General features: G+C 40.3%; 1 protein-coding gene across 1 annotated transcript in view; it reads left to right on the forward strand.

Annotated features, from left to right (window-relative positions):
* The first annotated feature begins 1,274 nt into the window (after positions 1-1,274).
* The window catches only part of cdh6 (cadherin 6), an 86,428-nt gene continuing 65,543 nt past the window's right edge, over positions 1,275-22,159 (forward strand). The window contains exon 1 of the mRNA XM_015000124.2: positions 1,275-1,604. The gene's annotated coding sequence lies outside the window, so the exon portion shown is untranslated. The remainder of the gene's footprint in view (positions 1,605-22,159) is intronic.

Here is a 22,159-nt window from a genome sequence, read left to right on the forward strand (position 1 = left end):
TTGTTATTCAAGTGAAGAGTTTGTATGTCCTTTACAAATCCAAAACGTTGACTGTGTGGATCCATTGATTCCCAGTGAAGCTCCTCCATGTTGTACGAACTCTTGCTAGTGAACTATGTCATAAAGAGGAGGCAGTTTGTCCACGTGGTTGGACATGTTTTCTTCTCCATCTCATACGAGTCAATCCTGACAGCAGCCATCTTTCTCTTGCACACTGGTCAAGAGTGCCTACCAAGATGGCGGATCATTTCTGGTTCAGGCTTGTTTGAATTATCTACAATCATGTTATAATGTTATTTTCAGATACCTGAAGTGTTGCCTTGATTCTTTCATGCATGTATGAGAAATCTTTTAATCGTCATGGCAACCAATCAGCTGGGTGAACGCAGCTCCTTCAGACTAGCCAGCAGCAATTAGCACACACCTGGTGGAACTGCTGACGTCAACAAAGGAGCTGCTTCTTAGTGAAACGCTAGTAAAAACGTTGCTAAAGGGTTAATAGAGGAGCCATGTTGTGATGACTTCCTGGAGGCGGAGCTTCAGAAAGAGCAGGAGCTTCTTAAAGGCACAGAGTCCTAATTTTAAGGCGTTATATTACAAGGTCATGTTAGATATACATAGCATTTTTATAACTGAACAGAGTTACTTGATTATGCTATACAATGATAGTATGTGACTGCTAAACACCTGACACTGCCTCTTTAATTTTTCTCTTTTGAGCATTGGATTCTCTGTTTTTTGTTCCTGAGTTTTGTAGATTTTATTCGTTAATCTCTACAGATGATGACAAAATTCTTTAAAAAAAAATTATCTAGATTCTTCATGAGGGTATTTGAGTTTTTCACCTTTGGGCATGTGGACGTCATTGTTTTCTTTTTGATGCATTCAGGTGTTTTCAGATGTTCTTTTCATTTAAAATCTGTAAATTCAGTTCACAGATGTATAAAACATAAAGCTTTTAATCACATTATATGTCAATTTCTGAGTTTAAATTCATTTTCTAGTATTTAGCAAATGGAAATGAATTGGATGTTACAACCTGACATTGGAAAAGTTAAGCGTGACGTTTTACAGTGTAGATAAATCTCAGCTGACTTGAACTTTTTGAATTAAATCAACTTTTCGCTGATATTGGTATAACAGCCCTTTGTTTGCTCTTCACTGAAATTGATCATTGATTGAATAATCGCGACGCGCCATCATCCAGTTAATCAGAGTTAAAGTTAAGCATCGTGTTTACGCAGCCTCTCACTATCTGCCCTTTGTTTTTGTCGCTCCATATCTGTGTGTGTGATTGTGTGTGTGGGTGGGTGTGCGTGTTTTTTCCTTTTTTTCCTCTCCTCTGCCTGTTCTGCTGGGGGACTTGTGAATGGCAGCCAATGGGAGGGTAGAGTCCCCTCAGCCTCTCTGACATCCACACAGCGAGAAGTGATGCAGCGCCGCTGAGACGCGCAGTCGGGGCGGAACAACGGGCAACAAAAGCCGCAGCGAGCGGATACTCCGCGATCCGGCGTGCGGGGTTTTTTCTTTTGCGGGTTTTCTTTTTTACTATTTTGTGCGTCGTGGGAAAATCTCTCTCCGCTGGAATAAACTTGACCCATCAGGTAAGCGCGGATTTGCTTCGCTTTTAACTTCCAAAACGCAGATTAATTATTATTATTATTATTATGATTACTATTATTATTATTATTATTATTATTATTATTATTATTATTATTATTGTACATCCCTTCAGCTTAAATACCAACCATGCTCCGTGAAATGACAGTGTCCGGATTTTAGCGAGAGGTCCGCACGTCTTTGCAAGTAAGCTTCAAAGAGAGCACCAATGGATGCGCTGCTAAATGAGGATATTTTCGATGCGCATCCAGGTTTCTTTAACTTTTCCGATGCGTATTTCTGCGGGGAAACGCTGCGTGTCCTGCGCCGATCAGATGCGCATCTTTCCTGCTGGTTTGTCCCCGCTGGTGGCAGATCCACGCCGCGGACGGACTTCAGATGATGTGGAGTTTAGTCAAGTTGTCTAAAAACACCGCGTCCTCCAGGGTTATTGACAAGCACGACCTGTCCGTGAATGTTTAATGTCCTGCCTGAATAATGCAGCGCGGCTATGAAAGGCTGTTTTACTTGAGCCTGACTGATGTGTGCAGGGAAAAGTTGCCTCCATGTTGCTCAACCTTTTTGTAAAAACTGAGGTAATGTGTCTGATCGCAGCCAAGAAGTTGGATGAGTTTCTGCTTTGAACGGACGGAGTTTACATTTGAAGAGAAAGAGGGATTTTTTTTTTTCTTCCAGTTTTTCTGGGTCTTTTTGTTTTTGGATGAAGAACTTCTGAGCTGCTCTGTGAAAGGGAAAGCCGGTCCGACCGGAGCAGACGGTCCAGGTTTGAAGTTCAGAGATGAAAGGGACAGAGGTGGAATCTGGCTGATCAAAGTCAAGCAGAGGAACATGGGCGGCGCTGCATATTTAAACCTGCGGGTGTGTGTGTGCGTGTGTGTGTGTGTGTGTGTGTGTTTTCCACCAGTATGAACAGGTTAACCGTGTGGAGCATCTCTCCTTCTCCCATACATCTTCACCCAGAGTGTTTTTGTGTTTTCCGACTCCAGATGAAGGGTTAGTGTTGCTCTGACGTCACAGGATGATGGGTTTACCCATCGGCCAGGCGACTATGACCGGTGACCCGAGCTGATGACATTATTTGTGCTCCAGATGGGCCTCATCGCGCTGTAATATCGAGCATTTCTAGTCGCCTGCACCGCAGCATCTGGAGCTAATGGAGTCCCGTCAGCCTCTGTGGATCCTAAAAATGATCCGGTTCCCTCCGTGGATCCGTTTCCAGCCCTATGGAAGTCGAACCGGGCTTCCACCGGTTCGACTCATTTCCATTCATGGAAATGTGACATTTGTTTCTGGTTTTCTGAATTGTTGACCGCCTGGTGTCTTTTATGACTCTGTTGTTTTGATGACGTAGAGCTCTTTGATTGAAATCAGGATCCTGGAGTTGCGTTTCATTTAATGCCCAAAGTTTTTGTGACTAAATAAAGTAGAAATGCTCCATAATGAGACGGATTCCCACCAGAGAGCAGGGTGGAGGTCCGCTCCCCTTAACGACGCAGACAAGAAACAAAAACTGGAATTTAAATCAATCAAGTTTATCTGTGTCACATTTCAGCAACACACAGTTAAAAAAAACTAAGCACATCATATAGTCAACAGTTGTGACAGATATTACATTTGATCAACTTTCATCAGCAAAATCATAAAAACACATAAAATATGTTTAATTTTCCATCTACTGTTAAGCTCAGTGTTTCGGTAATTTTGCTGTTTTCTGGACATTTCTTCCAGATTTGTGCCTCCTAGAAGCTGCATGTTTGGTTCTGGGTTTCTAGATTAAATGAGTGTAGCTGAGTCACAAAAATACAAAATGTTACCAAAATCTTCTATTTCAGTCCAGGTATTTTACCTATGTTAGCCAGAAAATTAGATTTTTCTTCCCCCACGAGCATCTTTATTTAACACAAAGGAATCCGTTGAGTCGCTCTAACCAAAGCTAACAACCACAGCTCATTTTTAACCAGATTAAATATTGATTGATTCTTCAAACTGTTTGGTTTCCTTCTACAGTCCAGTAACGTTCATGTTTGCTTATTTGGAGCTAACTTTAGGCGTTTGTGTTTTCAGTCTGAATGATTCATAGATCAGAGTTACACTGCAAAACCACAACATGTTACTTCAAGTATTTCTGTTCTTCTTTTAGTGGAAATATTTTAGTACATTTGAAATAAAACTAACTCACAAATACCTTTCCAGCTTGTGGTAAGCCAAAAATTCTTTAATTTTGATTTAAAAAGTAAAGATTTTACTGGCAGATTATTTAACTTATAGAAAGGACGTCTTGATTTAAATGAAATAATCTGCCATTTTTCATCAATACTAATGAATTACTGACTTAAAACAAGCTCCTATATTTTGCTTAGAAGTTACTTGTAAGTTAATATTTTCTTATTTCAAGATATTTGCCCTGGAAACTAAACCAAAAATACTTTGTGAGCTTTTGTGTTTTTGCAGTGTAATCCTTGTGTCTCTAGAGATTTTCACAATAAGACATCTTGGATTAAAATGTCTATGGTGCAAAAATTAATCTTACCAAGTATTTTTGGTCTAGTTTCTAGTAAAAGTATCTTAGTTCACTTGGAATAAGACAAAACTAACTCACCAGTAACGTTTCAGGTAGAAATAAGAGCTTGTTTAGAATCAATAATTTGCTAAAATTGTTGAAAAAGTTCAAGTTCCACTGGTTCTTGTTGTAATCTGCCAGTGGAACAAGAACTTTTTCATCAATATTAATAAATTATTGACTTAAAATAAGCTGAAGAGTTACTTGTAAGTTACTTTTATCCTCATTGAAGTGTAAATTAGAGAAAAATCCTTGGTGAGACTTTGTGTTTGCTGACCACACGTGCAGCATGTGGCCTAAACGTTTGCTCATCAAGCTGAAAGCAATCCTTGTGGTTGTATTGGTTGTTAGGCATAAGACTTGTCCTTCATGTGACAACAACCCATGATTCTCGTGTTCTCTGTTTGTATTCCTCATAAGTTCAGTAAGTTTCTCGAGTCAATGTTTGGGTTTCCTCACAGTTAGAGTACAACTTCATGACTCCATCTATGAGACAGTTTCCCTTCAGAGACGTCTCTGTGGAGCAGTAAGGACTCCAGAAAGTGTCGAAAGTATGGATGTACGTCTCGACTTTTAATACGAACTCAAACAGGAAGCGGAAACTCTGACGTGAGTTCATGGATTCATCAATATCACGGCTTTCTGGGCCGTATTTGGTTACTTCAGTGGGTTTTTGAGTGAACAAGTAAGGATGTGGGTTTGAATGTTTGAGGTTTTTAGAACCAAACAATACGGAAAAGAAAATTAGGAAGGAGTAAAGTTAGTGTGTTGATGTTACTGAAAAGATTTGAGGACTCTTAACAGACGATAAGTTGTTCCAGATGTTATTACAGTAAACAATAATGTTTTGAGTCCAATTTAATGTGATAATGGCATAATAATGCAAGAACACAACCTCAAGCTTTAAATTCTAATGAACATTTAACACTGGAGCTGGAAGACATTTTAAATATCCAAAATAAATAAATCAACAGAAAATAAAATTAATTATGAAATATGTGTAAAAAGAAGGGGCTGGTTGAGACCAAAACACCAAACTGAAGAGTTTTGTCATCAAGTTTTTGGTGAAAGGAGAAAAACAGTAAATGATGCAATTGGAAATTATTGACCTATCATGCGGTCAATTGATTTATTGTTTATTTTTTAAATAATTTTAAAAAATTATTTTGTTCAGACAGGGTTTAAATAATTTTGGGTTTTCCGTTATAATTTAGTTTTGTTTTACTTCATTTTTGGAGTTTTTTCTAATTTTTAGAATTAAAAAAGGGTCAAAATATTTTGATTATGTTTACATCAGTAGGGTAATAAATACTCAATAGAAGAAACCATTTAAATCAATCAATCAATCAATCAATCAAATTAGCAAAGCACATTTCAGCAACAAAGCAGTTCAATCATCAACAACATACTGTCACCAACTGAGAAACCAAACAAACATTTTGATTTGATCATAAATTCATGTCAGATATGTTGGTCAATCTTCCGCTGATTATGGTCCAAAAGTTTTTATTTTAAAAAAATGTTTCCAGTTATTGTTAAACAACCGACTGACTTTGGCGTTTCATCCCAATTTCTGCCGTCCGCCATTTTGTGGACAAGCATAAGTGCCACCAGGAGGAAAAAATGTATTTCACATCAGACCAAACAGCTAATGCATAGATTCATAAACACGAAAATGAAGAATGCTATGTTTCAGTTAGCTTGAATAACACACAATGTAGTTCCAGTTAGTTTTAGTTTTCACCATTTAATTACCGTCTTTATTTATCTGGGTCGTTAGGTGAACATGTGCACCATGTGAGCTGGAAAGAAAGAATCCCTCAGAGACGCATGTTGCCCGTTTGAGGGCATTGGTCAACATTTCCTTCATGCGATGAGAAGCTGGAGTTCCTTTGTTGCGTTGATCATGAGGCTTTGTTTGACCGTTGGAACAAATTTCCTCGCAGGCAGAGTGGGAACTTCATAACTCGGTCTTTGCCTAATGAGACGGATTCCCTTCAGAGACGTCTATTTATGGCGCGGTTGGAACTGTAATTGGAGGGAAAGCAACCTAAAGGGAAGAGATGATATTCGTCTTCTCTTGCGTGACATGAAACACTAACGTTACTGTTGCTATGGGCAACGGACTCCACAATGTGGAGAGTGTCTTAGGTCAGTAGCTGTGTTTTCATTACAAATGTGTTTGCTAAACTTCGTCGATATTCTGCAAATATTGGAAAAAATCTAATTTGTCAATTATGGAGTTTCAAATTAAATAAGAAACATGACTAAAATTACAAGTGAATAAGTTTGATCATGCAGAAAGTAATTAAAAATCATCCTCCAACCACTTCCTGTCGTCTTCTTCGTCATTTCTGCCAGTAGTAACATCCTGTTGTTGATCTACGGAGGAGATCAACAAACAACAGAATTCAGATTTTTTTTTCTTAGAAGTTTGACATCTTTACTCATAATCCCAATTTTGTTTCAAAGATTTCAGACTTTTTTTTCCTCAAAATTCTTTTTCTCAGAATTTTGACTTTTTCCTCAAAATTGACATTTTTCTCAAAATTTGCATTTCTTTTTAGAATTCTGACTTTTTTCTCAAAAATTTTTTTTTGGTGTTTTACTTTTTCTCAGAATTCTCACATTAATTCTGATTTTAAAGTCAGTTATAATTTTGTCAATTTATTTCAAAATCCAAACAGCCTAACATTCATATGTGTCAATGTCAATTATGTTATTATTTTTGCTTTGTGTAGGTAAACTCCAATTACACATAATTAAACTCATAAATTTATTTACTAAATGAGCCGACAGAGATGCTGCGTTTTAGGTAAAACTGATGAACAGCGGTTCAGGATCTGGTCCTGGAAGTCCAGAGTGTCGTTATGAAATCACTTATATTGCTGTTATTTGGGTGTGAGACGGAGTAGATGGCTGCCAATGTTGAATAGTACAATCTGCCAGCATATTTATTTTTTATTTTTTTTATTTTTATCCCCCCTCCTCTTAAACTTTGGCTAGGCTCCACAGCTTTTCTAATTATGAAGTGTCTGAGAAATTGCTTCACAACCAGTAAGCCAGCAAGCAGTCGAACTGAATCACCAACAACAGCCTGACAGACACACAGTTTAGAGAGCTTTTTTTATTTTTTTAAATGTATTTTTATTGGGCAAACACATTCCTGCGTTCCCTTTAACCCTTGTATGTCAAAATGGGGTCCAACTGACCCCACACACGTAAAACCTGTATCATTTCCATAGACCTCTACGTTTGCCTCAATCCTCACGCACAAGAGTTAAACTGGAGGATACACACATTCAGAGGGAGGCAAACAAACGACGTACAAAAGAAGAAAGGTGTTCGGTTCTCTGCGCGCTTCTCAACACAATTTAACAAGATATATTATTGAGCCAGGAGGCAGCGGAGAGCCAGCAGTGGGCTGCAGTCTGACAGGCCCAGATAGTGATTTACAACAAAGCCCCCTGGACCGTGGCACAATTTCAGAGACGCGGAAATGACACTGCTGAAGCAGGCCACGGAAGTCATTTCTTACCTTATTTCACCTGAGGACGTTTATCATATCGTTTATCATTTATCGCAATAAATTTCTCACCCTGATTCATCGTTTCTCAAGATAAATTCCAATTAAAGCTGTTGAAAAACTGTGTGTTGTTTTAATGTTTTTTTATAAAGAGAGTTAATACATTTAAAAATTTGAAATGCGGTTTTAATTTACAGTTTAAAGATGTAAATCATGTTTTTTTTTATGTGACACTGCAAAAACACAAAATCTTACCAAGTATTTTAGGTTTAGTTTCTGGGGGAAACATCTAATCTTACTGCACTTGAAATTAGATCGAACTAATGTGTGTCCTCGTCAGTTAGTTTTGTCAGTGCCGTTACCTAGCAACCCCACGGAAGCCCCACCCGTTACCTAGCAACCCCACGGAAGCCCCACCCGTCACCTAGCAACCCCAGCAAAACCTAGCCACCCCTCAAAATAGAACAAACTACCTTACAAATAACTTTTTAGCAACATATAGGAGTTTTTTAAGTCAATAATTTCTCAGTCTTGATTTCAGTTATCTAATTTTTTACATGCAATAACCTGCCAATGGAACTGGTAATTGTTTAAATCAATATTAATGCATTATTGACTTAAAACAAGCTTTTATGTCTTGCTCCAAAGTTACTTGTGAGTTAGTTTTGTCTTATTTAAAATGTACCGAGATATTTTCTCTAGAAATTAGACCAAAAATACTTAGTCAGATTTTGTGTTTTTACACTGAACCATTTTTAATGGTTCATTAAACTTTTCCTGTTTTACCTCAGTTAGGATTAGCAAAATTATTTCAATTTGCTAACCGTATAATAATAAATAATCACAGAGAACATTTAGAGATTTATCTTAAAACACATTTCAAAACCATAAATTTGAACATATTTCCTTAGCAACTGCTAGATCTAAACTTTATGGATGAAGTCAAATATTTCCGGTTGCTTTTCACAGCTTGAATTTTGGTCGACATCTTGAAATGTTGCTTCAATTTTCCCACAATATTTTGTAAGTGAAATAATCTTCCAGTGGATCTCGTACTTTTGACTTAAATCAAGCTGAATATGTTGCTGGATAGTTACTTATACGTTAGTAAGATTTTGTATTTTTGAAGTGTCGTTTCACAATTTGTTACTCTATTGTGTTTTTATTGTGAAAATCACTTTGGAATCCTTTGTTACACTTCAAAAACACAAATTCTTACAAAGTACAAAGCTAACGTACACGTAGCTTTTCAACAACATATAGAAGCTAGTTTTGACTCAATAATTGCTTAAACTTGTTTTTTTGGAGCATATTACAAATGGGAGTCTTTCAAAAAGAAGTAATAAATAAATAAATACTTTCCAGGACCGTAAAATATTGTGATAAAACTTTGACGTGAACCAGAACACCCCTGAACGTCCAAGGACACCAAACATCCCACCTGTGTGTTAAAATCGTAATCGATTTCTGGGCGCTGTTAAGACTCCGGATTGGATTTGGAATTAAATCTCTGTATCCAATATGAGGTTTGGGCGAGGCGGTGGCGGCGGGGGCAACAATAATCACCTAATGGTAGAAATCACAAGTCGAGATCACTATCAAAATCTCATCAGCCGTCCCTGGCTGCAGGCTGAGCTCGCCGCCGAATTTCATGGAAATTTGTCCGTGGGTTTTCGCAGACGCCACGCAGACACCCAGATTAAGTGACGGAGGTGAAAATACAACTTCCTGCAGAGGTAAAAATGTAACGCACACCCTAATGTGTTTGTATTTCATCCAGAAGGAGCTCAACGTTTCTTTCCTTTTTCACTAAGTCAGGAAAAGCGGAGCTGGAAATCCCATTCGGAAGTAATTTCTTGAATGTTTGGCGCTGTTGCCTTCAGGTAGGAAGAGTTTGAGTGAGTGCAGCAGACAGATCATGTCCGCCGGTCCTGCCTCCCCTCCACTCCTTTACTCTTCTCTAGTTGGATTCCTGTCTGAGCAAAGCCCAGAGGCTTAACTCTGGCTGCAGTAAGTGGACTGAGGAACGCTAAACACTATCTGGGGGAGGCTGCTGAACATGACAGCCAGTTAATAAGAGTATGGAAGAAGAGAAAGGAGAAAAGACTCGGTGCAGGCATGAAGAGGACGGTAGCAATCATGGGAAATATCACGGTTTTATGGTTACAGTGTTGCTCTGCATTTCTGTAGCATCGGCGATTTGATTCTTAGATGTTTGCCGATTTCTGGGTTGATCTTAACGCTTCGGTTTCTGTACTTTGTCAATATTCTGCTAATGTCAAAAAAACAAAATTTTGCAATTGCTGCTGTTTCCGTTAAATAAGAAACACGATTAAATAAGTTTATCATGATAAAACATTCATCCTCTGAGTTTTTTTTAATTTGGCCTGTTTCTGCTAAGCAAATTTATTTTTGTAATTCCAATTTGTGTTTTTATGTTAAATTAAAAAAACAGCTAAAGTCAATTCTAAGCATCTTTTAGATCAAAAGAGTAATATTTGAATTTTATTCGCCTTTAACGTGTGCATTTATACTTGTTTAATTTTTGGAAAGTAATCAAAAGAAAACTTTTGGAATGTAGAATTTTCCAAATATTTTTCCCAGAAAATTCATTTAAAAATTTCTGAGTTTTTTCTAGAAAATTTGTGACTTTTGGATCTCAGAATGATTTTTGCTTTTTTCTTGGAAATTTTTAGAGATTAATCTCTAAATCTCAGCTTTTTTTCTAGCAAGTTTATGACTTTTCAAATTCAGAAATTGTCAATTTGTGGATTGATTAAGAAACTTCTGAGATTTTTTTTTTTTTTAGAAAATTTCTGAGAATAATCTTAAAATTTCAGTTTTTTTTTCTTTTGAACAAGTTTTTGACTTTCCCAGTGCAGAAATTTCCAAAAAAAAAATTCAAAAAAAAATTTTTTCAAGAAAATTCTGAACTTTCCAAGCTCCAAAATGTATTTATTTTTTTCTGGAAAATTTTACATTAATTTCAAAAAAGTTTAAAATTTTCTGTAGAAATGTTCTGTTCCTTTTTTTCTAAATACAATGGACCCGATACGCCGTCGCATCCTCAAGATATAGGAGTTTATTTTAACAAATGCGATTATATAATTGGGACGTTTTTGAAGTGGCTCATTTTCTAGACACCAAAAAGACATTAATTTTGAAAAACTGTTTTAAAAAAACAAAAAAAACGTGCAAAATATAAATTTTGCATAATAGTCTCTCTTAATGAAATATTGAATTAAAACAAGCTCCTGTTTTTTGCTGAAAAGTTGCTTGTAAATTAGTTTTGTCGTATTTCAAGTGTACTGATTTATTTGCACTTGAATACTTGGTAATAGTTTCTGTTTTTACAGTGTATGACTTGAAGCCGGTGCCCAGACGTGACTGTCTGAATGTTGGGACGTTTCTCAGTAAATCAGAGTTGGTCAGGTTCGTGGGATAATATTGGTGGTTGGTTGGTTGGAGGGTAAAGGTCGATGAGGAAGAGGAGAAGGGATGAAAACGGAGGTAGAGTTTAGAAACGGGGAGAAGGCGGTAATGATGCTTGCTTTGCTTCAAGAGCTGTCAACTTCAGGCAGCGCCGGCTGCTGGGACTCTATAAGACGCCTTGCGACTTTAACCCCTCACACTCTGGCAACAGCCCGTAATTACGCGTGTGTGTGTGTGTGTGTGTGTGCTGGAGTGTGACTCGACGTGTCAGTTTTTCTTGGCAGCAGTGAGAGCGGAGTGATGTGATTTTCCCTCTAACAGCCTCCAGGAGTAATGATCCAGGTTATCTGGGATGACGTGGAACACCTCAACCCGCCGGCCATCGGATCGCCACAAACCGGCCCGGCAGCTCCAGGGAGACGGTGTGTGGTGGCGCCGCCGCGCGCGGGCCCCCCCCCTGTGGATAATAGTCTGCTGTCTGTGCTGTGAATGATATCTGGACTCTATTGGAGGCCTCTTCACAGTGTGCTGCACAATGCCTCGCCTTTATTTATCTCTGCTAGCCGCTAGTTGCTCCAAATGAGCAGGCAGACACATCAGCAGAGCTGCTGTTTACTGGCAGTCCCCAGAGCTACCTGAGCTACTTAGTTACCAGGTAGTTACCTGAGCTACTTAGTTACCAGGTAGTTACCTGAGCTACTTAGTTACCAGGTAGTTACCTGAGCTACTTAGTTACCAGGTAGCTCTGGTAACTATCAGGTAGTTACCTGAGCTACCAGAGCTACCTGAGCTACTTAGTTACCAGGTAGTTACCTGAGCTACCAGAGCTACCTGAGCTACTTAGTTACCAGGTAGTTACCTGAGCTACCAGAGCTACCTGAGCTACTTAGTTACCAGGTAGTTACCTGAGCTACTTAGTTACCAGGTAGTTACCTGAGCTACTTAGTTACCAGGTAGCTCTGGTAACTATCAGGTAGTTACCTGAGCTACCAGAGCTACCTGAGCTACTTAGTTACCAGGTAGTTACCTGAGCTACTTAGTTACCAGGTAGTTACCTGAGCTACTTAGTTACCAGGTAGCTCTGGTAACTATTAGGTAGCTACCAGAGCTACCTGAGCTACTTAGTTACAAGGTAGCTCTGGGGACTAGCAGGTAGTTACCAGAGCTACCTGACCTATCAAAGTTAACTGAGCTTCCAGAGCTACCTGAGCTACTTAGTTACCAGGTAGTTACCTGAGCTACTTAGTTACCAGGTAGCTCTGGTAACTATCAGGTAGTTACCTGAGCTACCAGAGCTACCTGAGCTACTTAGTTACAAGGTAGCTCTGGGGACTAGCAGGTAGTTACCAGAGCTACCTGACCTATCAAAGTTAACTGAGCTTCCAGAGCTACCTGAGCTACTTAGTTACCAGGTAGCTCTGGTAACTATTAGGTAGCTACCAGAGCTACCTGAGCTACTTAGTTACAAGGTAGCTCTGGGGACTAGCAGGTAGTTACCAGAGCTACCTGACCTATCAAAGTTAACTGAGCTTCCAGAGCTACCTGAGCTATGTGAGCTACCTGCTATTGGAATTTTGATTCTCATAATTGTGATTTTTGTTTCATTTTATAATAATTATTAATATTTTTGTCTTAAAATTTCTGACTCTTGCCCCAAATTCTGACTTTATTTTGTCAAAGTTCTGAATTTAATCTTAAAACTCTTAGACACATTTTCATTTAAATTGATAAAAACTAAACAGCTTTTGTTTTTCACTCAAAATTCACTTTTTTCTGATTTTTTTTCTCAAAATTAAAAATTTAATCTTAGAATTTAAACTTTTTCTCAGAATTCTTTCTTTTTTTCTCAATTTTGACCTTAGTTCGAAGTCCTGCCTTTTCCCCAAAAAAATATTTTTTTTTATTTTCAAAATTTCATTGTTTTTCTGAAAATGTTGACTTTTAGTTAAAATTGCAAAGTTTTTCTTAAAAATCCTGATTCTTTTCTCAAAGTATAGAAGTGATCTCCTAACGGCCTGGCCGGTCCGGGTTTCGCCGTGGAACCCCGTGGTTTGCTGTCTTTGGGTTTGCGGCCGTTGGCTCGGCGTTCCTCCCTCTGACAGACTGCTGTCTGTGCAGGATATCCAGTCTCTATTGTAGGCCTCCTCACGTTGAGCTGCACAATGCCCCGTCTCTTGTTTTATTTTTTACTGCTAGTTGCTCCAAATGAGCAGGCAGACGCAGTAAGCAGAGGTCCTGTTTGCTGCCGGTCCCCAGAGCCAGAGAAAGGAGAGGTTCTGCTATTGTTCTGCTGCCTCATTGTGAGCCGGGCAGACAGAAAGACCGATACGCACGCTACCTGTCGAATCAAAGCGAGCGCGCCGCGGAGGGACCGCGTATTCCTCTGGGAAGGACACAAAGCAATAACAACATCAGGCTTGTGTTTCAGGCGGCGTCTCTCCGCCAGCAGGAGGAACCCGTCCCCTTTGGGGAAGGTCGCCGCCGCCGCCGACCCCCAGCAGCCGAACGCTGAGCTCTGACACGACAGACTGACAAACGGACGTGGTTTGGGTCGGCGAGGCCTCCAGTTACTGCTGGATGCCGCTGCCTGTCGGAGACGAGCGGGGCAGGAGACTCCGAGCCGTAGTTGGAGTGGCTGCGAGCGCTCGTCTTTAACCGAGTTTGATCGAATGAAGGCGACGTCAAACCCGGGTTATTGTTCGCCTCGGGGCAACGCAACAGAATTCAATCTATTGTTGGGGGAAGATGCCGGGGCAGTTTCTTTGAAATGGAGAAACTGCATTAAACACTGTATTAATTACATTGCGGCTCCTCGGAGCGGCAGCATCAGGGGGAACCGTCCAAACCCGAGGCAGATCGGCTGAGTACCAGCTGAGTCCGGAGCTTTGTGACCGGGCCGTCGGTCGATTGGAGCTTTAATTCAGGCTGATGGTTGGGCCACCAGCTGCCAGGTGCAACCTGATGTTCCTTCAGACCTTCCAGCTGTTCCACACTAACCCTAACTATCTGTGAAAAACCGGAAGTATTCAGACCCAGATCAATAATTTGAAATATTTATCGTCTTACTCTTTCTACCACAAACTGGATGATAAAAGCCTTTGAGGCTTTGGTCTCCACTAGGACAGTTTTGTTTAGAGACTCCATTTTTTGTTCATTCTTTTTGAATATTTAAAATGTCCAGTGTTAAATGTTTGGTACATTTTAAAGTTTATTGATCTTTGATAATGTGTTGTTGCATTATCGTTTATCGCGATAAATTCTGGGTTAATTTATCGTCCAGCAGTATTTGTTATTGTCGAGAGCCGGTGGCCTGAAACCTTTAGGCTGCATTCAAACAGCAGCCAAATGCCATCCAACTTTTTCACCCTGAAAGAAATCAGATGTTAATTCGGATTCATCTGCAGTCTGAACGATGATTTTACAACTTTTACGTCTCCGATGTGATTCTGCACCGGATGAAGCCGGACGCAGCAATCTGGACGTAGACAACGGTTGAAATTTGTTTTTATTGCAAACAGTTTTCATTTCTTCATGTTATAGGTGAAATAATCTGCCAATGAAACCAGAATATTTTCATCAGTATTCCTTAAAACAAGCGCCTCTGTCTTACTGACAGGTTATCTGCTAGTTAGTTTTGTCTTGTTTCAGGTGTATCAAGATATTTGCAGGAGAAACTGTAAAAATACTTGGTGACATTTAGTTTTTTCAGTGTATGTGGACAGGGGCGACAGTCAGACGCGGTGAGGAACCTCCCTGGTTATGTTTAGCAGGAACTCCCAGCCAGTGTTTAATGTTGAGAGAGCGCTGACAGATTTAAGTCAACAAACACGTTAAGGCAGCGGAGGTGTGTGTTTACTGCTCCCTGCCACCTCGTGGGGAGGTGTGTGTGTGTGTGTGTGTGTTTACATGGAGAGCAGGACGGATTATTTTTCCCACTTTTATTTATCGAACCACAGGGAGGTCTTCGGTGTGCGGGTTGCTCTTTTTCTCCCGCTGATTGAGTTTGTGTCTGCGCGTCTGAAGGAGGTGGCGGTCGGTACACCGACCCATAAATCAGCAGACGAGGCCGAGGCGGTGAGGGCTGCTCCTCACAGTTCTGGAGGATTCTCAGAAAACTGGCTTTTTTCTAAGATTTCTGCTTTTTTTTCCTCATATTTCCAACTTTTTTCTTAGAATTCTGACTTTTACTGTCAAAAGTCCAAATTTTTAAAAAAAAATTCTGACTAATCTTACAGTTCTGACATTTATTGAAAATTTCTGCTTTTTTCTCAGAATTCCAACGTCTCAAAATAACAACTTTTCTCTCAAAAATCCGACTTCTACTCTCAAAATTCCGACTTTTTCTCTCAAAATTCCAACTTTTTCTCTCAAAATTCCGACTTCTACTCTCAAAATTCCGACTTTTTTTCTCACAATTCCGACTTCTACTCTCAAAATTCAGACTTTTTCTCTCACAATTCCGACTTCTACTCTCAAAATTCAGACTTTTTCTCTCACAATTCCGGCTTTTTCTTAAGATTTTTTCCCTCAAATCTCTGACTTCTCTCAAAATTCCAAATTCTTTTCAAAATTCTGACTTTTTTTCTGAAAAAGTGTGTCTGTGTTTACATGGAGAGCAGGACGGATTATTTTTCCCACTTTTATTTATCGAACCACAGGGAGGTCTTCGGTGTGCGGGTTGCTCTTTTTCTCCCGCTGATTGAGTTTGTGTCTGCGCGTCTGAAGGAGGTGGCGGTCGGTACACCGACCCATAAATCAGCAGACGAGGCCGAGGCGGTGTGGGTGGGAACCGGGCTGCAGGGGGAGGGGGATGCATCGCGCCGCTGTCTGACACGCGTGTGGAACGGGGCTGACAGGAAAAGTTGACAGATGCCTCGCTGACGTCCATTATTTATGAGCGTGAGGAGAAGCACGCTGCAGGTCAGGTTCTGACATCGTTCTGTGCGCGGGGTGATGAGCCAGTAGCTGAATACATATGTCCACTTTCTGACTCAAATGCACAAACAAGAGGTCTGAGGAAAGGTGGCGAGTTTCCCTCCGGTGTTTACATTTACTTCCACACATGGTCTCTCTCCAAGTTAGTAATTAGACTCTACATCCCTGTGACGTCCACCACACGACTAATTCAGGCTTTTCTTACAAAAACACAGAATCTTACCAAGTATTTCTGTCGAGTTTCTTGTGCAAATATCTTTGAACACTTGAAATAAGACAAAACTAACTTACAGCAAGATTTACAAACATGTTTTAAATCAATAGTACTTTAGTATTTATGAAGAAATACTGGCTCCACTGCAGGATTATTTGACTTACAAGGGAAAATGTTTTGTTATAAATTGAACTCGTTCATTCTTTTTATCAATATTAAGAGATTATTGACTTAAAACAAGCTCCTGCTTTTACTGAAGAGCTACTTTTAGATCAGCCTCTAAACGAAACACAGGAAGTCCAGCTGGAAGCTGACCAGCCCACAAAACGCCTGGAATCAAACGGACTGCCTCGTGTCGTCAAACACGAGATATCTGCAGAATAAGCTAACGGCTTGTAATCTACTGTTTGCTCTAATAGCTAAAGCTAATACCATTAGCTAAAGCTAATACCGTTAGCAGGAGCTAATGTGAAGTCAAAACTAACTGGAAGCTGATTAATTGTTGATAAAAGTTACAATGAATCATCTTTAAGTGTTTGTAACAAACCATCCTGATATATTTGAGGAAACGCTTTGATCCTGATGCTAACATTGAATAGCTCTTTGTAGCGCTCAGATCAACATGTCTAATGACACAAACACCAACGTTTTCTCTCCTCTTCCTCCTCATCTTCATTTCCTCACTGCAGTTCAAACTGAAAGGGATGAATGTCACTTATTGCTCAAAAATTACAGTTCTGGCTAGTTGGTGCTAGCGCTGTAGCACCTAGCATACGACAAACGCAGTGTAAACAATATGGCGTCGTCTGTGTGACACGTTTTTATTTAAATTTATAATAACCAAACAGTTTACTATATTTCACTCAAAATTAACTTTTTTTCTCAAGTTTCCAATTTTTCTTTCTCAAATTCTGACTTTTTTCTCAAAATTCTGAATTTTACTGTCACAATTTTAGCTTTTGACAGTTCAAATTGAAAGTTGATTGCCAAAAGTTACAGTTCTTGGCTAGTTGGTGCTAGCGCTGTAGCATTGAGCGAAAACAACATGGCGTCGTCTGTGTGACACTTTTTAATTTAAATTTATGAAAACTGAACAGCCTGCTGCATTTCACTGTGTTGTTCTTACATCTTAAAGGTGTTTTATTAAAACTGATGTGCGTCGTTTAACGGACGTTAGCTTGACGTGAAGCTCCACGTTTGAGGTTTTGGTCAGAGAAAATGTCCTTCCCCTCTGCAGCCCGTCTGGTTCTTCTTCTCCTCCTCATTTTTCCCCGTTTGGGTGAGTGGGTCGGCGGTTCCTGTATGCTTGCTTTATAGACTAAAGCGCCGTCTTCCCGGCCTTGTCGTAATAGAGGATTCAGCTCATAAAGCAGCATCATGATTTGCAATAAGCAGAGTTAGGGTAGAGTAATGAAGGCGTAAATCAACTGAGCCCATCTCTCTCCTTTTTTCTTCTTCTTCCTCTTCTTTTAATCTGATGCTGGCAGTTTCCCTCCCTTCTGTTCGTTCCTCCTCCTCCTCTGCTGCTTCTTCTTCGCCTCTCTCTGTTTGCAGTAATGGAAACCCTGGCACTCTGTAATAAAGCCGAGCAGTATTAGTAAACAGTTTCAGCAATCATTATGCCTGGTCTGACTGCTGTATTTTTTGTTTGCGAGGTTTTTCTTCACCTCGCATGGCGCTGAGGTTGAAGGGGGGGGGCTGTTAATGAATGAGAAAGGAATGAGGAGTATTTAAGTCCGGGCTGGGAGACGGAGAATCAGGGACTGTTCTTCGGGCCGCCTCATAAGAACGCCTTTGTTTTCTGCGGGAGTTTGGGACAAAAGCCTTCCCTTTTCTGTCAGAGGCAGCTCTGGGAATGTAAATGCAAATCTGCAGCATACAAGCTGTGCAAAAGAATCAATCAAGCATCCGTGGCAGGAAACATAATGCCCCCCCATTCCCCGAATAAAGCAGAGTTCCTGTTCAGTCTGGAAAGACACAGAATTTGATTTCAGCGTTTTTCAGGTCTGGATGCATGTAGAGAAAGAAATATTTGTGTTGTTTTCTTCTCTCATGTATCATCAGTCAGTGAGTAATCCATTTCGGTTTATTTATATAGCAGAGCACTGAAAAAACACAAAACCTTACCAAGTATTTCTAAAGCAAATATCTTAATATACTTGAAACAAGACAAAACTAACAAAGTAGCTTTGCAGCAGGTTAAAGGAGCTTGTTTAAGTAAATAATTCCTTAAAATTGGAGAAGAAATACTTGTTCCACTGGTAGATTATTTCACTTGTTACAAGACATTTTCTCCTTGTCATAAATTAATCTCCCAATAGAACTGCAACTTTTTCATCAATATTGAGGATTTATTTTCTTAAAAAAAGCTCCTAATATTTGCAGAAAAGTTTCCTGATTTGTCTTATTTCACATGTACTGAGATATTTGCATTAGAAACTAAACAAAAATACTCAGGAAGATTTAATTTACCACCATGTCTGTTAGCATCACCACTGCTGGAAAACACGAGTTTAGTCGTTGAATTAACACCCAGGAACCACTTTCTGCATTCTTGTTGGTTGTGCAGGAGGCTCCACTTCTGCTTTTCCAAGTTGTACGTCTGCATAATTGCTCTTCTGTTTGCAGCCATTTTCACATGCGAGTGTAAACGTTGAGCAGCTTGTTTGGATTTAAAGAGACAAAAACCTCATTCTGACTAAACTCTCATCATCTAAGAATGATTTTGTGGAAGAAATTTAATTTTCATGTTTTTTGTAGGCCGTAGATTTATCCTAACCTGTTTCAGGAAGTGTAACATGTCACCTTTAGTGCAGTGGAGGTTCGAGGAGGAGAGGAAGGAAAAGCCGACCTCAGGGAGCAGCGGGAACGTTTCACATAGAACCGTTCGTTTACTCCCCTCCATGTTGCCGTTTAACTCCGGCCGGCCTCTGCGGACGCCTTAATGCCGTATCGATTGTTTATCTGCGCCGCTTCAGCTGGACCGGCGGCAGATAGCGAAGGAAGCGACACCCTGTTTTTGACCGGTCGCTGCTGATCGAGCATCTGCGGGCAGAAAGCAACGCCGGCTCGACTATCTAGCAACAGTCCAGGTGTGAAATGGAAACAGAAACTGGAGGTGGAAACGTTGCAGCAATGTGGCCGCCGCTTGATAAGGTGGCCGCTGTGACAGCGAGCGTCCTCCGCGCCCGCAGCCCATATGGCCGACTGCAGCTCTGCTCTTTAGCCTGAAAGGTTGCGGCTATTGTTAAGCTAACATCCCCGCCCCCAGAGGAGGCTGGTAATTACAAACAATCTGGAATCCGGGGGAAAAGCGAGCCTGATTAAAGATGTGTGCACTGCAAGGTTCAGAGGCCGTGGAGCGGCTCGGGATTCGGACGCTAACGTAAATCAATCAGGTTCTGTTCCTCATTACAGGCAGAGAAAAACAACCTGAGCTTCATTCTGCGTTTTCCGTCAGGAATAATAAAGCTCAGAGTTTAGCTCCTGATTGTCATTAAGACGAGGCGCAGCTTTACTGAAGTTTACCTGTTGGAGCAGAAACGAGCAGCTGAACTCAACGACAGAAGTTTATTTATGACTTTACTGCAAAAACACAGAATAATACCAAGAATTTATGTTTAGTTTCTACTGCAAATGTCTGAGTTCACTTTAAAAAGGACAAAACTAACTTACAGATAACTTTCCAGCAAGAAACTGGAGCTTGTTTTGAGTCAATAATTCCTAAGCATTGATTTAAAACGGTATTAGTTTCACTGGTAGATAATTTCATGTGTAACATGGGAAGAAGTGAAATAATCTGCCAGTGAAACCAGAACTTTCCCATCACTACTAAGGAATCTTTGGCTTAAAACAAGCTCCTATTGTAGGTGAAAAGCTACTTGAAAATTAGTTTTCTCTTATTTCAGGTTTATTAAGATATTTGCAGTATTACATATGTGTCAATATCTGTTTTCTGCTGCTTTCTCAAGCACAAACCCAATAAAACCAGTAATTTGTTGTTATCACATGCACAATGCTATTACTTTCCCTTACGGAAACATCTTGTTCCGGCTCTAGTGCCGAATAATGAACCTTCAGTCCTGAATTATGGTTTTAAATTGTGTCAACATAAACACAACGAACAGCAGACTTCTGCTTCTCTCCACTTCTGGGAATTAATTGTCTAAATGGGAGCTTAAAGTCATTATCTCCTCTTGCCAGTTCTTCAATCCTGCACTCACGGCTAATAAATGGAGGTCCGATTTCGCTAAATGTCCCCCGTGTAATGATTAATAACGCCTGGTACCCTGGCGGCGCGCAGACGTGGTCATGGCAGCGGAGACGGCTCAATCGTTCGTTTGCACACGAGCCGTCGCCTGTTTGCTCTGCTGCGCCGGAGCACATGTTTGGTCACCAGCAGCCGTTTGGTCCACACCCGCGCAGAGAGAGAGAGAGGGAGGCTGAATGACAGCTCTGCTTTCCCCCACTGCGGCCTTTGTGGGAACACTGGTGGCGATGGGAGCCTCCGACTTCATGCAAATCAGCGTTTGCTTCCCGAGTGCAGTCAGGCGTGTCAGTTTTTTTCTTTTTTTTCAATCTGGAGCCAAAAGGCCGGAGCTGGAATAACATCCACTCCAAGCCTTCTAATTAAAGGTTGTTATTTCTCTATATCAGTTAATAATATTGCCCCCCCATCGCCCGGATAGCCGCGTCGTTTGCTTTTCAAACGAGTCGTGCGTCTGTGGAAGCAGATGCATTGATTGGGGGAGCGCGAAAGGTCAAAGTCGGCGCGGAGAATTGAAAATCAGCAGAGGAGTTGTGCTGCCACGTCCGCCTCGGCGTCCCCGCTGTGACAATTACACGAAGGAGGAGCGACGCCGAGCCGCGCTCCACTCAGGCGCTTTATCGACTGTATCAACGGGTCAGCCGGCAGACAGCAACAAACACGACTGTCACACGTCGACGCATAATGCAGCTGAAACAAAGACATCAGCCGCCTAAAATATGGCCCAGTCCAAGCCTGCATGGAGAAAATGAGCCTCTGCTCCACCATTTTGACCGAGAGCAAAAACCTTTTTAATGAAACAACCCAGACAGTCAGGAGCATCTGTTTGTTTCGCTCCTATGGGTGCACCGATTTGAATATTTGGGCCAATATCAGTAGCCAATATTACTATTGCTGCCATTATTATTTCATTATACTTTTGAAACATAGACAAAAAAAAACAACTATAATCCTTTGCTACCAAGATGGAAATAAATATCTGTAACTAATATCAGCCCAGTTTTATTTATCAGACTGATACCAATATGTTGAAAAGTAACTAATATCGACCGATTCCAATGTTGGTGAGGTAAATTGTTTAACAAACCATAACGTCTTACACTCAGGATCAGTTTCAGGAAACTTCATCAACATGAACCTGCATAAATCGGCCACTTGGTTTAAACACTCCAAACCTCTAGGGGGCAGTGTAGCGCAAAGATAGAACTTACATCAGCCAATCAGATGGTGGGTAACATTAACGTCATCCATTCTGTAAGTCGACTTAAGTTTTTATGTCAAAATTAGCTAAAAAGGTAATGTTAGCTTTATTACTGTTATTATGTGTGTTGATGCTAGCATGTTGGGTAATATTAACTTAATCCATTTAGCATGTCACCTCCAGCATTTAAGACAAAATTAGCTAAAATTAGCTGTCATTATATTTGTTTATATGAACTTAATCCATTCAGTGACTCAACAAGACAAAAGTAGCCCAATAACCTCATGTTGGCTTAAACTCCATTATTATCATGTTGGCTTTACACCGACATGCTGAGTAACATTAACAGTTTTACTTTTAAGACAAAATTATCTGAATTGCTAATGCTAGCTTAAACGATACCA

This window comes from Poecilia mexicana, unplaced genomic scaffold, assembly GCF_051168715.1.
Source record: "Poecilia mexicana isolate PSO_F unplaced genomic scaffold, ASM5116871v1 scaffold_20, whole genome shotgun sequence".
Lineage (NCBI taxonomy): Eukaryota > Metazoa > Chordata > Actinopteri > Cyprinodontiformes > Poeciliidae > Poecilia > Poecilia mexicana.